Source organism: Loxodonta africana, chromosome 3 (genome assembly GCF_030014295.1).
Source record: "Loxodonta africana isolate mLoxAfr1 chromosome 3, mLoxAfr1.hap2, whole genome shotgun sequence".
Taxonomy (NCBI): domain Eukaryota; kingdom Metazoa; phylum Chordata; class Mammalia; order Proboscidea; family Elephantidae; genus Loxodonta; species Loxodonta africana.
The window spans coordinates 178962666-178976757 of NC_087344.1; positions in this window are offsets into that span (position 1 = coordinate 178962666).

A 14092-nucleotide genomic window follows, 5' to 3' on the forward strand; every position below is an offset into this window, starting at 1 on the left:
GGCTGTTGATCTTGATTCTCCTTCTTCCCTGTGAAGTTAGAGGAGGTCAGATGCCTCCGCCATGCCATTTTTACACCGCCCTATATAAAACCACAAACCACTCTTATGCTACCAATCCCCCATCCCACTCTGCTTTTGTTATAGCACTTACCGCTTTCAATAACACTATATAATGCACTTTTTTTTTTTTTAATTCCTTATTGTCTGTCTTCTTTCACTAGAATCCAACTTCCACACGGTCAAGGGATTTTGGCTGGAATGTTTGCTGCTGTATTCCAAATGATAAGAACAGAGTCTGGTACCTAGCGGACACTTGATAAATAATTGTTGAAGGAAGATTATTATGATCTTCCATCAGGTTGTCCACTATGTGTCAGGTGCTTAATAGGCACCCGATGGGGAAACTGACATGCAAAAAGGTTAAATAAAATATCAAGGGGTTGTACATATAGTAAGCGGTGAAACCAACATTTAAATCTAGGACAATATGGTCCCAGAGCTCTGTCTCGTTCCACTGTACCATCCCATCCTATCTCAGTTTTCTTGAGTTGTAATGAGACACTATAGCATGGGATTTAACCACATATATCATTACATGCCTAGAATAATCTATTTATTATGCATAATAGGCAAAATTTGATATTTCAAGCATTTGTGGAATCGATTTTTAAGACTGGACATAATCTATAACCATTTTTTTTCTAAAAAACTGTTTAGAGATTAGACTATATTTTCTCTGGAAGTAAAGGATTTCAGAGGTATACCAAGACACAAAAAAATCTATAAGCAATATAATATTGTGTGTGGTTAAGCATGCTAGTTACTCTTCCAACATCCATATAGTTCTTTCAAGCTGAGTTTCCTGGAGGTCAAACAACTGCTCAATTAGTGGAAGAGAATATTTAAACCAATTGTTTGATTTTGTGGAGATAAAGCTAACAGCTGCTTTCTGAACACAGCCTCAGCTATCTAGTAACCTATCAAACAACCCCACAGCTAAAAAAATAACCTATTTAAAAGGCAAATACACACAGAAAAATAATCCCCCCAAAAAGCCATCAAGCAAATTGAAAATGTTCTATAATTTATTTTCTTTCTCACAACCACATAAGAAATTAATATTTAACATATTTTGAATCTTATATGCCATGCTCCTCTGCTTCAGTTTATAAATGGATGTGAAAATAAATAGCACCATAAAAAGTATTGGTATAGCTTTAGACCAGGAAAAAGCAAAAGACTAAACAGTCTATGATTATCATTTCACAAAGACCAGGTACTATAGCGGGCACCTCAGCACAATAAATTTTCCGCTATCAATTTACTTTTCATACATTCAAAACTTGTGGTATTCATGCCCTTTTATAGTGTGCACCAGAGCGGAGAATGAAAAGGACAGTCTAGGTTGAACTTCAAATGTATTTGTTTTGAGTAGGAGCATTTGGTGAGGGCCATTTTGCCTTATTCATTTTCCTTCCTTTGTTAACAGTATAAGGAACCCGCCCTTTCCTTGGCATTGTTTTTTTTTTTTTTTTTTAGGGTGTTTTCAAAAATCCTTTCCCATTCTAATGCCTTCACCTGACACTTTCATTTTTAACCAGACAATTCAACATAATATTTAAAATGTTTTGGCCGAAAAAATGTTTTTGAAATCCAAGGTATTTTGAATAGCATCCACAGTGTGTGCACAGCACACGCTAAACATGTTTAAATAATCCAGATGCCTTCTGTGTGTACTCAGCTGCCTTTTGAATTTGAAAAATTTGGGCCTTCTTTGCTTTTTTTGCTCTGAAAAGCTATTTCTCCTTTTTTCTCCCGAAGTTTGTGATTTTAGGTTAAAGAGTAACTGATTAAAAGTCTTAACCATTGAGTAGTTGGAAATCTTTATCCCAGATTTCCACAAAGAAACGTTGCATGGGGCCCCTTGTACTGAGAAATAGTTGCATTCTCTTTTTACTTTCTCCTTGAACTTGAATCTCAGTTTTTGTTGGCATCAAAAATAAATACCCTTATATCTGTATATCTGTATTGGGATCAGAAATGCAAGCAGAGAAATTAAAATTGATCACTGAGGAGCGATCCTCCCCATAAAGAAGTCCTTGATTCCATAGTGCTTCCAGACTCCAAATTGAAACTTAGAGATTCCTGGTCCTAATATTCAGATCTCAAATACCTATATTCCCCTAAAAGTTTCCAAGAACAGTTTGGCCATCGCAGCAATGCAGTTTGGGAGTTGAATATGCAACTGTAAAGGAATGTCCCTACTAAAAACAAGCCCAAGAAATCTAAATTCTGATAATTTATTGATGCTTTTATCCATATATCACACAGAGGTTAAACATCTACTAATCATGTAACTGACTTTGTGCTATGTGATAAAGACAGAGGTAAATAAGACAATGGACTCTTTTCAGTGGAGAAGAGAGGAGGTAAACAGAAGATAAGTAAACACTGTGTGAGAAGTGCTAGGTCATCAAAGTCAGACTCAGGGCAGAGGGAAGGCCAGAGGGCAGTTAAGTTATCCCCAGCAGATGTGACAAGGAGGTCCCTATGAGTCGGAGTTGACTCAACGGCAACTGGTTGCTGGCGGGAAGAAGAGGGAAGCAAAGTGTTTCTGATTTTCCAAATCATCATAGGTAAACTTAATAATCTTTCCAGATGTAGATTCCTTAGCACACGATGAAATGACAAGACCAAACCAAACCCACTGCTGTCGAGTCGATTCCGATTCATAGCAACCTCTAGGAGAGAGTAGAACCGCCCCATAGAGTTTCCAAGGCGTGCTTGGCGGATTCAAACTGCCGACATTTTGGTTAGCAGCTCTAGCACTTAACCACTACACCACCACGGTTTCCGATGAAATGATATGCTTATCAAATTATCCACGTATAGGACTATAAATCTCCAGTTTATTATGTAAGGGGAGAAGTGTTCAAAGACTTTATATAAAAAAAAAAAAATTTTTTTTTATCTATATCTCCATCTCCGTCTTCACCTATACCTACAACTGCACCTACATCTGTATCTACACCAACATCTATATCTACATCTATGTATCTGTCTACCTACCTATCCGTCATTTATCATCCATCCATCCATCCATCTATCCATCCATCCATCCATGCATCATCCATCCATCCACCCATCCATCCATCCATCCACCCACCCACCCATCCATCCATCCATCTGATCTACACACACACATATATTGTCACATATAAACCAAAACCAAACTCATTGCTGTCAATTTCGACTCATGGCGACCCTATAGGTAAGAGTAGAACTACTCCATAAGGCTTCCAAGGCTGTAAATCTTTATGGAAGTAGACTGTCACATCTGTCTCCTGTGAAGTGGCCGGTAGGTTCGAACCACCAACCTTTTGGTTGGCAGCTGAGTGCTTTAACAACTGTGCCGCCAGGGCTCCTTGGCACATATATACATTGCTGTCTTTGTTGCTGGGTGCTGTTGAGTAGGTTTGGACTCAGAGACCCTTTGTACAACAGAATGAAACACTGCCTGGTCCTGTGAGATCCTCACAATTGTTATTATGCATGAGCCCATTGTTGCAGCCACAGTGTCAATCCACCTCCTTGAGGGCCTTCCTCTTTTTTGTTGACCCTCTACTTTATCAAGCATAATGTCCTTCTCCAGGGACTGGTCACTCCTGATAACATGTCCAAAGAACCTGAGATGAAGTCTTGGCATTCTTACTTCTAAGGAGCATTCACGTTGTACTTCTTCCAAGACAGATTTGTTCCTTCTTCTGGAAGTTCATAGTATATTCAACATTCTTTGCCAACATCATAATTCAAAGGTATCAGTTGTTCTTTGATCTTCCTTATACATCGTTCAGCTTTCGCAGGCACACGAGGTGACTGAAAACACCATTGCTTGAGTCAGGCCCACCTTAGTGTCAAAGTGAAATCTTTGCTTTTTAACACTTGAAAGAGATCTTTTACAGCAGATTTGTCCAATGCAATGTGTCATTTGATTTCTTGACTGCTGCTTCCATGGGCATTGATTGTGGATCAAAATAAAATGAAATTTTTGACAACTTCAAAATTTTTTCCATTTATCATGATGTTGCTTATTGGTCCAGTTGTGAGGATTTTTGTTTTCTTGATGTTGAGGTGAACCCATACTGAAGGCTGTAGTCTTTGATTTTTATCAGAAAGTGTTCAAGTCCTCTTCACTTCTGTCAACCTCATATCTCAGGTTGTTAATGAGCCTTCTTCCAATCCTCGTGCGCTGTTCTTCGTACAGACTAGCTTCTCAGATTATTTGCTCAGCACAGAGATTGAATAAGTATAGTAAAAGGATACAATTCTGATACACACCTTTCCTGACTTTAAACCATGCAGTATCCCCTTGTTCTGTTCAAACGATTGCCTCTTGGTCCATGTACAGGTTCCTCATGAGCACAACTAAGTGTTCTAGAATTCCCATTCCTCGCAATGTTAGCCAGAATTTGTTATGATCCACACAGTCGAGTGCCTTTATATAGTCAATAAAACACAGGTAAACATCTTTCTGGTATTCTCTGCTTTCAGCCAAGCTCCATCTGACGTTGGCAATGGGCAATGGTATCCTTCCTTCCACATGCTCTTCTGAATCTGTCTTGAATTTCTGGCAGTTCCCTGTTGATGTACTGTCCCAACTGCTTTTGAATGATCTTCAGCAAAATTTTACTTGTGTGTGATATTAATGATATTGTTTGATAATTTCTGCATTCAATTGGATCACTTTTCTTTGGAATGGGCACCAATATGGATCTCTTCCAATTGGTTGGTCAGGCAGTTGTCCTCCAAATTCTTGGCAGAAACAAGTGAGCACTGCCAGCACTGCATCTGTTTGTTGAAACATCTCAATTAGTATTCCTTCAATTCCCGGAGCTTTGTTTTTCGACAATGCCTTCAATACAGCTTGGACTTCTTTCAGTACCATCGGTTCTTGATCATATGCTACCTCCTGAAATGGTTGAACACCAGCCAATTCTTTTTAGTAAAGTGTGTGTTTCTCACATCTTCTTTTGATGCCTCCTGCGTTGTTTAATATTTTCCCTTTAGAGTCCTTCAATATTGCAACTCAAGGCTTGAATTTTTTCTTCAGTTCTTTCCCCTTGAGAAATGCTGAGTGTTTATAACTCCAGATATTTGCACATTTCATTATAGTGCTTTACTTTGTCTTCTTGAGCTGCTCTTTGAAATCTGTTCAACTGTTTTACTTCATCATTTCTTCTTTTGGCTTCATCTACTCTACATTCAAGAGCAAATTTCAGAGTGTCTTCTGACATCTATTTTGGTCTTTTCTTTTTTTCCTGTCTTTTTCATGACCTCTTGCTTTCTTCATGTATGATCTCCTCTATGTCATTCCACATCTTCTCTAGTTTTTGGTCATTTGTGTTCAATGTGTCACCTCTTTTCTTGAGATGGTCTCTAAATTCAGGCGGGGTATACTTAAGGTTGTATTTTTGGCTTTCGTGGGCTTGTTCCAATTTTCTTCAGCTTCAACTTGAACTTGCATAGGAGAAAATGATGGTCTGCTCTACAGTTGGCCCCTGGCCTTGTTCTGACTGATGATATTGAGTGTTTCCATCCTCTCTTACCACAGATGTAGTCGATTTGATTTCTGTGTATCCCATCTAGTTAGGTCCATATGTAGAGTCGCCATTTATGTTAGTGAAAAAAGGTATTTGCAATTAAAAAGTCACTGGTCTTGCAAAATTCTATCATGGGATCTCAAGGTCATATTTTGGCACTGGGTTCTGGGTTCTGGGTTCCTTCTTTGTTTCCAACTTTCCAATTCCAATCACCAGTAATTATCAATGCAACTTGATTGCATGTTTGATCAATTTCAGACTGCAGAAGTTATAAAAATCTTCAGTTTCTTTGTCTTTGGTATTAGTGGTTGGTGCATAAATTGCAATAATAGCCGTATTAACTGATCATCCTTGTAGGCATATGGTTATTATCCTATCGCTGACAGTGTAGTACTTCAGAATAGACCTTGAATTGTTCTTTTTGATGATGAATGTGTTGCCATTCCTCTTCAATTTATCATTCCTGGTGTAGTAGCCCATATGACTATTCAATTCAAAATAGCCCAAACCAGCCCATTTCTGCTCACTAATGCTTAGGATATTGATCTTTGTGTGTTCCATTTCATTTTGATGACTTCCAATTTTCCTAGATTCACACTTGATACATTCTTTTATTAATGGGTGTTTACAGCTGTTTCTTCTCATTTTGAGTTGTGCCATATCAGCAAATGACGGTCCCAAAAGCTTGACTCCCTCCACATCATTAAGGTCGACTCTACTTTGAGGAGGAAGCTCTCTGTCAGTCATGTTTTGAGTGCTTTCCAACCTGAGGGGCTTATCTTCCAGCACTATATCAGACAATGTTCTGCTGCTATTCATAAGGTTTTCACTGGCCAATTTTTTCAGAAGTAGACTGCCAGGCCCTTCTTCCTAATCTGTTTTAGTCTGGAAGCTCAGCTGAAACCTTGTCCTATGGTCACCTTGCTAGTATTTGAAATACCAGTGACATAGCTTCCAGCATCACAGCAATAGGCAAGCCACCACAGTACAGTACTTATATAAAAAAAACATAGTATAAATACATTTGTCTCTATATATTTATTAATGATGCTTAACTAATTCACAAAAATGAAAATCTTTTTTCTCCTCCATTTTAAAGTTAGTAAATGTAGGCAGTTTTGGAATCAGGGAGACTCAGGCTTCATTCCTAGTTCTTTCACTTACTAGATGGGTAAATTGAGGAAAAATGCTTAATATTTTGAAGAGCCTGTTACTTCAGATATATAAAGTGATGGTAATAACAGATATAACATTTTTTGATCAAGATTAAATGAGATATTTATATAATGGTAGTTATGGTGCATAATAGGTACTTAATAAATAGTAACGATTGTTATTATTTTTTTATTGTTATTATTATTTAATTATCTTAATTACAAGTCAAGTTCTTAGAAAGGTATATTAAATCTTGCAGATACGTTATTACTTCGTTCAATACTTTCACATTTGCTGAATGCATCATTCTACATATAACCTAATACTCTTAGAAAGGCCAGAGTCTCATCTTTCCTGGTGAACCAAAAAGCAATCAGATGCCCAGATCGCCCCTGACTTACTTTGGGTTCCATTCCAACAACTACTCCATCTAAATCAGTTCTGATGTAAGTTGAATACCTCAGTTGTTTTTAGTTTTCATTATTATTGCCTTTTATGATCAGTATCTTTATAAATCTGATCTTTATTTGTCTTTGAGGCTTGGAAACGCTGCATCTGAGAATGATAACATCATCAAATTAGACATTGCAACATTATATGTAGTACATATTACTAACGATAATATTATGTCAAAAAAAAAAAAAAACCCGGACAGTCAGCGCAGCTCATAGTAACTCGAATACGTCATAAGTTGGGGACTACCTGTATTCATTTACAATATGAGGAAACCGAGACATGGATGGACTGACTAAATTGAGGAAGAAGCCAATTCATTAAGTGATAACACTCCCTGTCCAGCAGTCTTTCCATTAGACTAACTATGAATATCTTGAAAGGTTTGGTCTGATTTTTGTCATGATGGAAATATTCTATAAACTTAACCAATTAGATCAGCTTCTAGGCAGAGCCATCAGTCTGAAAGCTAGGGTGAGAGCCAGTTATGTTAAGCTGGATTTACATGCAAAGCAAGAAATGAGCCAGCTGCCCCTTTGTCTGCCTTTCAGTCCGTTACACCATTAAGAGTGAAGGCTCTGAGGTTTTGCTTACCGACAGATTGGATTCCAGACAATTGTATTTCTAGCCTGAAGAATTTTGGAAATAAGTGTTTTGAAAGATGCCAATTGAAAGTTTAATTCCAAAATATTTAATGGGTCTCTTTTTGGAGAGTAGTCTGCTTTGTAAAGGCCAGCGTTTATTATACGCCTTAGACAGGCCTTTAAAAGGGATCCTAAAAAAACCCCAAACATTTTCCATTTAGAGGTTTTACTCTATTTTAGCATAGTATGGAAAATCTTTGTTATTTCACTACTGAGTCTGTCATGCAAGGTGAAATTCTTTTAGGTGATTATCCTTTATTTTTCACTTTCCTTTCCCTACCCTACCCCCCTTCCCTCCCCTCTCTTCTGTTCTCCTCTTTCCTCCCTTCTTCTCCCCAGCCCTCTCCTCTTCTTTTTGGTGAGATTCTAACAGTAGGAGTTAGATTGCTTAATGTGTGCCCAGGGCAAATACTGAAAGAACTGCATTATGCAGTCACACTGTGGTGTGGGTGGGGTGAGAATTTCAGAGAACACTAAATTCCAAGTAAAATAGTTGCCACAAACAGGTCTGTAGGAGCTTCCTCAGAGCTGCAGGTTAGTTAGAATCCTTATTTCCTGTGAGATTCCAAGGCCTAGCAGTAACAAAAAGACGTACCTGCCACTTTATACCCACATCAGTTGTCCATCCACCCACTGTTTTTTTCTTCTTTTTTTAATCTCAGCAGCAAAAAAAAAAAAAAAAAAAAAAAAAATTTCTTTGTATATATTTAATTATAATCTTGTAATTTAAAAGCTGTCTTCAGAAGAGAAATTTAGAAAGCATTGTAAATTTCCTGCTAAATAAAATTCCAAAGAGCAATCTACTCTTTCCCTCATGGACCTTGGAATTCTTAAAAATGAAACCCTGAGTTATTATGGTGCCACAATAGTAACTGCCCCTCAAGGCAGTTCCAGAATAGAGTAAGAACAGTAATTATGTTGGGAAAGAAAGGTCAGGCTAGACGAATATCTCTGGTTAATTTTGTCCAAGGCTTTATTAACCTACAGGGTTTGCCTCTGTGACCCCAATGCTCCCCCGGCATGTTTTCTCCTTTTTCAAAATGGACGACTGAGAGCTTGACATAACTAAAGCCATGATGAACCTATAAGTTCTTCCTCTTGCTTTGCCTGCCTCCTCCTTCACATACCTCTGTTAATGACTTTGTTTTGACCAAGTGTTAATAACTATTCTTTGTTTTAAACTGATGCAAATAACCTTTGGTTATGTCCAACCACCTGTGGCCTACGACCCCCACCGGAAAATCAGAGCCCAAGTATCTGATAAGTATATCTTTAGCCTAAAAAGGAATGTCTGGGAGGGGACTATAAAGACACTTGTAACTGTTTTTAACCCTTATAAGATTCTATATAAGCTCTAATGTAAAATTGCTCTTTGGGACTCCATAGAGACAGCCTGTGTTGCTTCTGGGTCACCGCTGATACATGCATCTCCTGAATAAACTTTCTCACTCTTTCTGACTTGGAGTATGTTTCATTGGCTCGACTGCTCCAGGGCACGGACCCTAATCAGGTAACACCAATCTGAGATTTGATTTTTTTATCAAGCTGTATTCTTTTGTTTACATACCTTTTTTGGAAATGCATAAGAATAAAATAAAAATAGCATCTATTTTAGGATGTGGGGCCGATCCATTTTCCTTTCTTTGAATTTACCAATTCTGAGCATGTGAGAAGTGAGAAAATAAACTTAATAGATGAAGTATTATGTTTCTTGGAGCTATTGAAGGTAGTAAGCACACTTCCAGCTGAGCAAGGCAAACACTTTCACTTTTGTGCTGGGGTTTGTGCAACTGCCGGGTCTTCTCCTTCTCACAAGTCTACCAAGTACAAACGTACATGCTGACAAATGGAATGCAAACAAGTGGTATGCAATGGATACACAATGGGTGAAATATACAGAGAAACTCTTACAAGCCATTACAAATGGTAGCTCCACAATGCCAAGTTATTTATAAAGAGAAGCCATGACTTCCTAACATAGGGCTGAAGATAAAGAAGGGCTTGTGCAACAAAAAAGAATATAACAATTCAGTTCTGTGCATGTGTTTATTGATGATCACTTTTTCCCCTAACGTCTTGACATTCCACCAAAGCAAACTGCATGATCTTCCCCTTGGGAACCAACTCAGAGCTTAGGTTTATTTACTGGCTTCATTATACTAAAGAGCAAAATGTTCTTTTGCTGATAGAATAGATGTTACGTGGTGGCCTACTGACCTCTCTATTTGGGAGAAATATTCTACTTTTACAGAGAAGTCCTAAATGTTAACTGATTCATGTTCAGCTTTCTTTCTTTCTTTTTTTTTCTTCTGTATTTATTGGAGCTCAACCCACTGGCTTTAACGTATTTCTTTTTTTTCTTTTTTTCAATAGGATATTTCTCTGCTTCGAGTAAGATTCTGCCATAAACAAAGAGGAGGTTTTAGCTGCTAACCTGAACTTTTAAATTTCTTAACTCCATTTGCTTCAAAGGTCCCAAGTTTACACTACATTAAAGTTTCACCTCAACAAGAGAAGCATGGAAGAGTGTAGGGTAGGAGGAAGTCTAATATGCATACCCTTTGGGAATGCTGTGACATCTGGGCCTTTGCATTTAGTCTCCCAGGAGAGAGAAGACAACTGTGGAAGGGATCCTGTGATCCTGATTTCCAGGAACTGCTGGGAACATCCTGACTAGCCAGGAAACTCATCTTGAATAAGAGGCTGTTGGAAACCCTGGTGGTGTAGTGGTTAAGTGCTATGGCTGCTAACCAAGAGGTCAGCAGTTCAAATCCACCAGGCGCTCCTTGGAAACTTTATCGGGCAGTTCTACTCTGTCCTGTAGGGTCGCTATGAGTCAGAATCGACTCAACGGCAGTGGGTTTGGAAAGACATGTATCTCGGTTTAAAATACTAATTAATTATTACTGAGGGAGGGTATATTTGTATGTACCACCCAAGTGTCTCTGATTTTTACCTGGAGGAACCTGACCTCAGATCCTGAGTAAGAAGAGCTGTAAAAGCCAACAGAGTATGCTGCCCTTTGGGAATCAGTTAACAAGAACTCTAGAGACCGGTTAGGAGAGGACCTGTCCCCAGGTTGCTGAGCTCTGAGCTCCAGTAAGTGGTGAGAAGAGAGAAATCCAGTAGGAGGACCAGCATGGTGGAATGGGCAGCTGCAACTGTGGTAGAAGGGGTCACCAAAGGAAGGACGGAGAATTTCAGCAAATAACTAGGAGAGCATGAGAGTCCCTCAGGGCTAAAGAGAATGGGAAAGGACTTGAGAATTTAGGTATGGAAAGATCTCACAGACTGAGGTTTCAAGAATAAAAAATAACTGCAATTGCTACTATATCCTCAATGTTCTGGGGTGTGCCCTGGGGAAGACATTTCAGAGAGCAATGGCCATTCCAATAACAAGATGGAGCAGGACTGAGCAATGCTTCATCTATTATATATAAGGTCACCAGGAGTTGGAGCTCACTTGATTGGCAATTAACCACAACACTCGTGAACCAGTTACTGTCCATGGGTCGGTGATAGAGTACCGAGTAGTATGGACACTGTCTCTGTTCTCTTAGGCCTTAGAGTTCAGTGGTGAAAGACAGACACAAGAAAAGCAAACACAAAGTTTTAGATAGTGTGAAATGCCATAAAAGAAACAAAGCAGGACTTTCTATAGAATTACTGGTTGGGGTAGTGGTGGTGGTGTGTGCAGCTAATTTAGGCTGAGTGGTGAAGGAAGACCTTTCTGAGCACATAATATTGAATTGGTCCAAGCTGAAAATTCAGAGATCTTTCTGAATCAGGTTCCTTTTTTCATAATTCTGAACCTATGAAGTTTAGCTAAATACTTACTTGCCTTTCTATTTATGCCTTCTAAACTTCTAAGCTTTTTGTACTTGCCAGGTGAACATTTAATAAACTTGCAAACTGAGCACAGGGGAGGGCTTGTTTCCTCTTAAGAATTGCAGTAACAACAGAGAGTCCCTGATGGAGCAGGAGAACAGTGGGATGCGGACCTCAAATTCTCATAAAAAGACTAGACTTAATGGTCCGAACGAGACTACAAGGACCCCAGAGGTCACGGTCCCTGGACCTTCTGTTAGCCCAAGACAGGAACCATTCCCAAAGCCAACTCTTCAGACAGGGATTGGACTGGACTATAATACAGAAAATGATTCTGGTAAGGAGTGAGTTTCTTGGCTCAAGTAGACACATGAGACTACGTGGGCAGCTCCAGTCTGGAGGCGAGATGAGAAGGCAGACGGGGACAGGAGCTGGCTGAATGGACATGGGGAATACGGGGTAGAGAGGAGTGTGCTGTCTCATTAGGGGGAGAGCAACTAGGAGTACATAGCAAGGTGTATATAAATTTTGCATCAGAGACTGACTTGATTTGTAAACTTCCACTTAAGGCACAATTAAAAAAAAAGACTGAAGCATAAAAAAATTACAGTAAATACCTTATGATTAGGAAAAATATCCCCTGGGAAATGGTGGTACTTTTTTTTTTTTTTTTTAATAGCCTCATGACTTTAATAGTCAGGCTTTAGCAGTGAGCCTAGTTATTTGATAGATACTATAATTTTTTTTCCCAAAGAAAAGTTACTTTGCAATTTGATATACCTAAATCAATTCAACATTGTTGGTGTGAAGGTATACTTTTTTAATGGCTTCTCACTCAAAGAGGTTACCTAAGAAGCTATCTCAGTCCTTTGCAGAAGTGAGCTATGTGAAAGAGAAGTAATTTAGGTAATTTCCACCTATGGTAGAGCCACTAGACTCCTCAGAAAATAGATCCCACTTAATGTCCTCCTTTTTTGTATATTTTACCAGATACATGGGTAATTGAATTCTGGTGTAAATGTCTCAAGAATAATAGTTTTTTGTACTCCCTAATCCATAGCTTCTAATAGATCGATATTGATGTCAATTGAAGCCTTACCTGATTGACCAACATCAGTCAGTTGCTATCTTCATGCCCATTCCTATGATGCATCAGGGGATATCCGTTAGGGAGAGTATCAAGGGGCTTACTTTCACCAAAGATTGGTCTTGGTGGTTACCTTCTTCTGACCCTGCTGTCCCACAGGTTTGAGTAGAAACAATAGCTTTATAACAGAAAAATGTTAGGGACACATTTAAGCTTATGCTGACTTACAGATAGTGTTTGAATGAGGCTCTGAAGTGAGTAGTTGTTTGATTCTTTCATGATTCATTCATTCACAAATACTTACAGAGCACCTGGCATCCATAGTAGGCACGATGTGCCAGGTACTATGCCAGGTTCTAAGTATGTAGTAGGGAAAGGGACAGATGGAGTCTTTGCCTTCAAAGGGCAAAGACTTGTAAGGGAGACAGACAATAACCAAGCAAGAAACAAACAAGGTATTGAGAAATAGAACACAAGTGGTGGAGGAACCTACTTTTAGACTGTGGTTACGGAAGCTATTTCTGAGGGGGTGATATCTGAGCTGAGTCCTAAAGAAGTAGAAGAACAGGTGCACAGAGAATCAGGGAAGAACATTCCAGACAACCTTGCCCAGGTTGGGAAAGATCTTGGTGTGTTTAGGAACTGAAGGAAATCCAGCGTGACTGGATCATAGTAAATGAGGGGGAAAGTGGAGTGAGATGAAATGAGAGAGATAGGCAGGAAGGGACCAGGCTGTGCAGGGCTTTGTGGGCCATGCCAAGGGGTCTGGCTTTTATTCTAAATGAGAATCAAAAATGAGAAGTGACTGAAAGGCATTACGTTGGGCAGGCACATAATGTGGTTTCTATTTTAAATAGATCATTTTGATGTTGTGTGTAGACTCTATGACAAGGGATAAGAGTGAAATTGGGGAAATCATTTTGGGACTGATAATTGAATTCAGTTAGGAGACTATTGCAGTATGCTCTTGCATCAGGCGAAAGTGGTGGCAGTGAGATGCAGAGAAGTGGATGAGGTTAGGAGAGACTTTGAAACGGTAGAATGGATGAATATGGAGTTATGGATAAAATATAAAAAGGCGATGTGTTCGTGCCAGCCATCCTGAAATGAGATGCCAAGATGAATTAGACATATAAGAGATTTTATTGGGAAAGATACTCATGAAGGATAAAAGAGAAGGAGCAAGAGTAGGTGAGAAAAACCTGCAGACTGTGATACAGGCCTAACACCTGTGAAAGGAGAGATGGAGGAAGGAAGGTTTGTAGCATCCTGTGTAGTGCAAATCTGAGAAAGTCTTGGGTAGTTTACCCATTAGGTCTCATGTT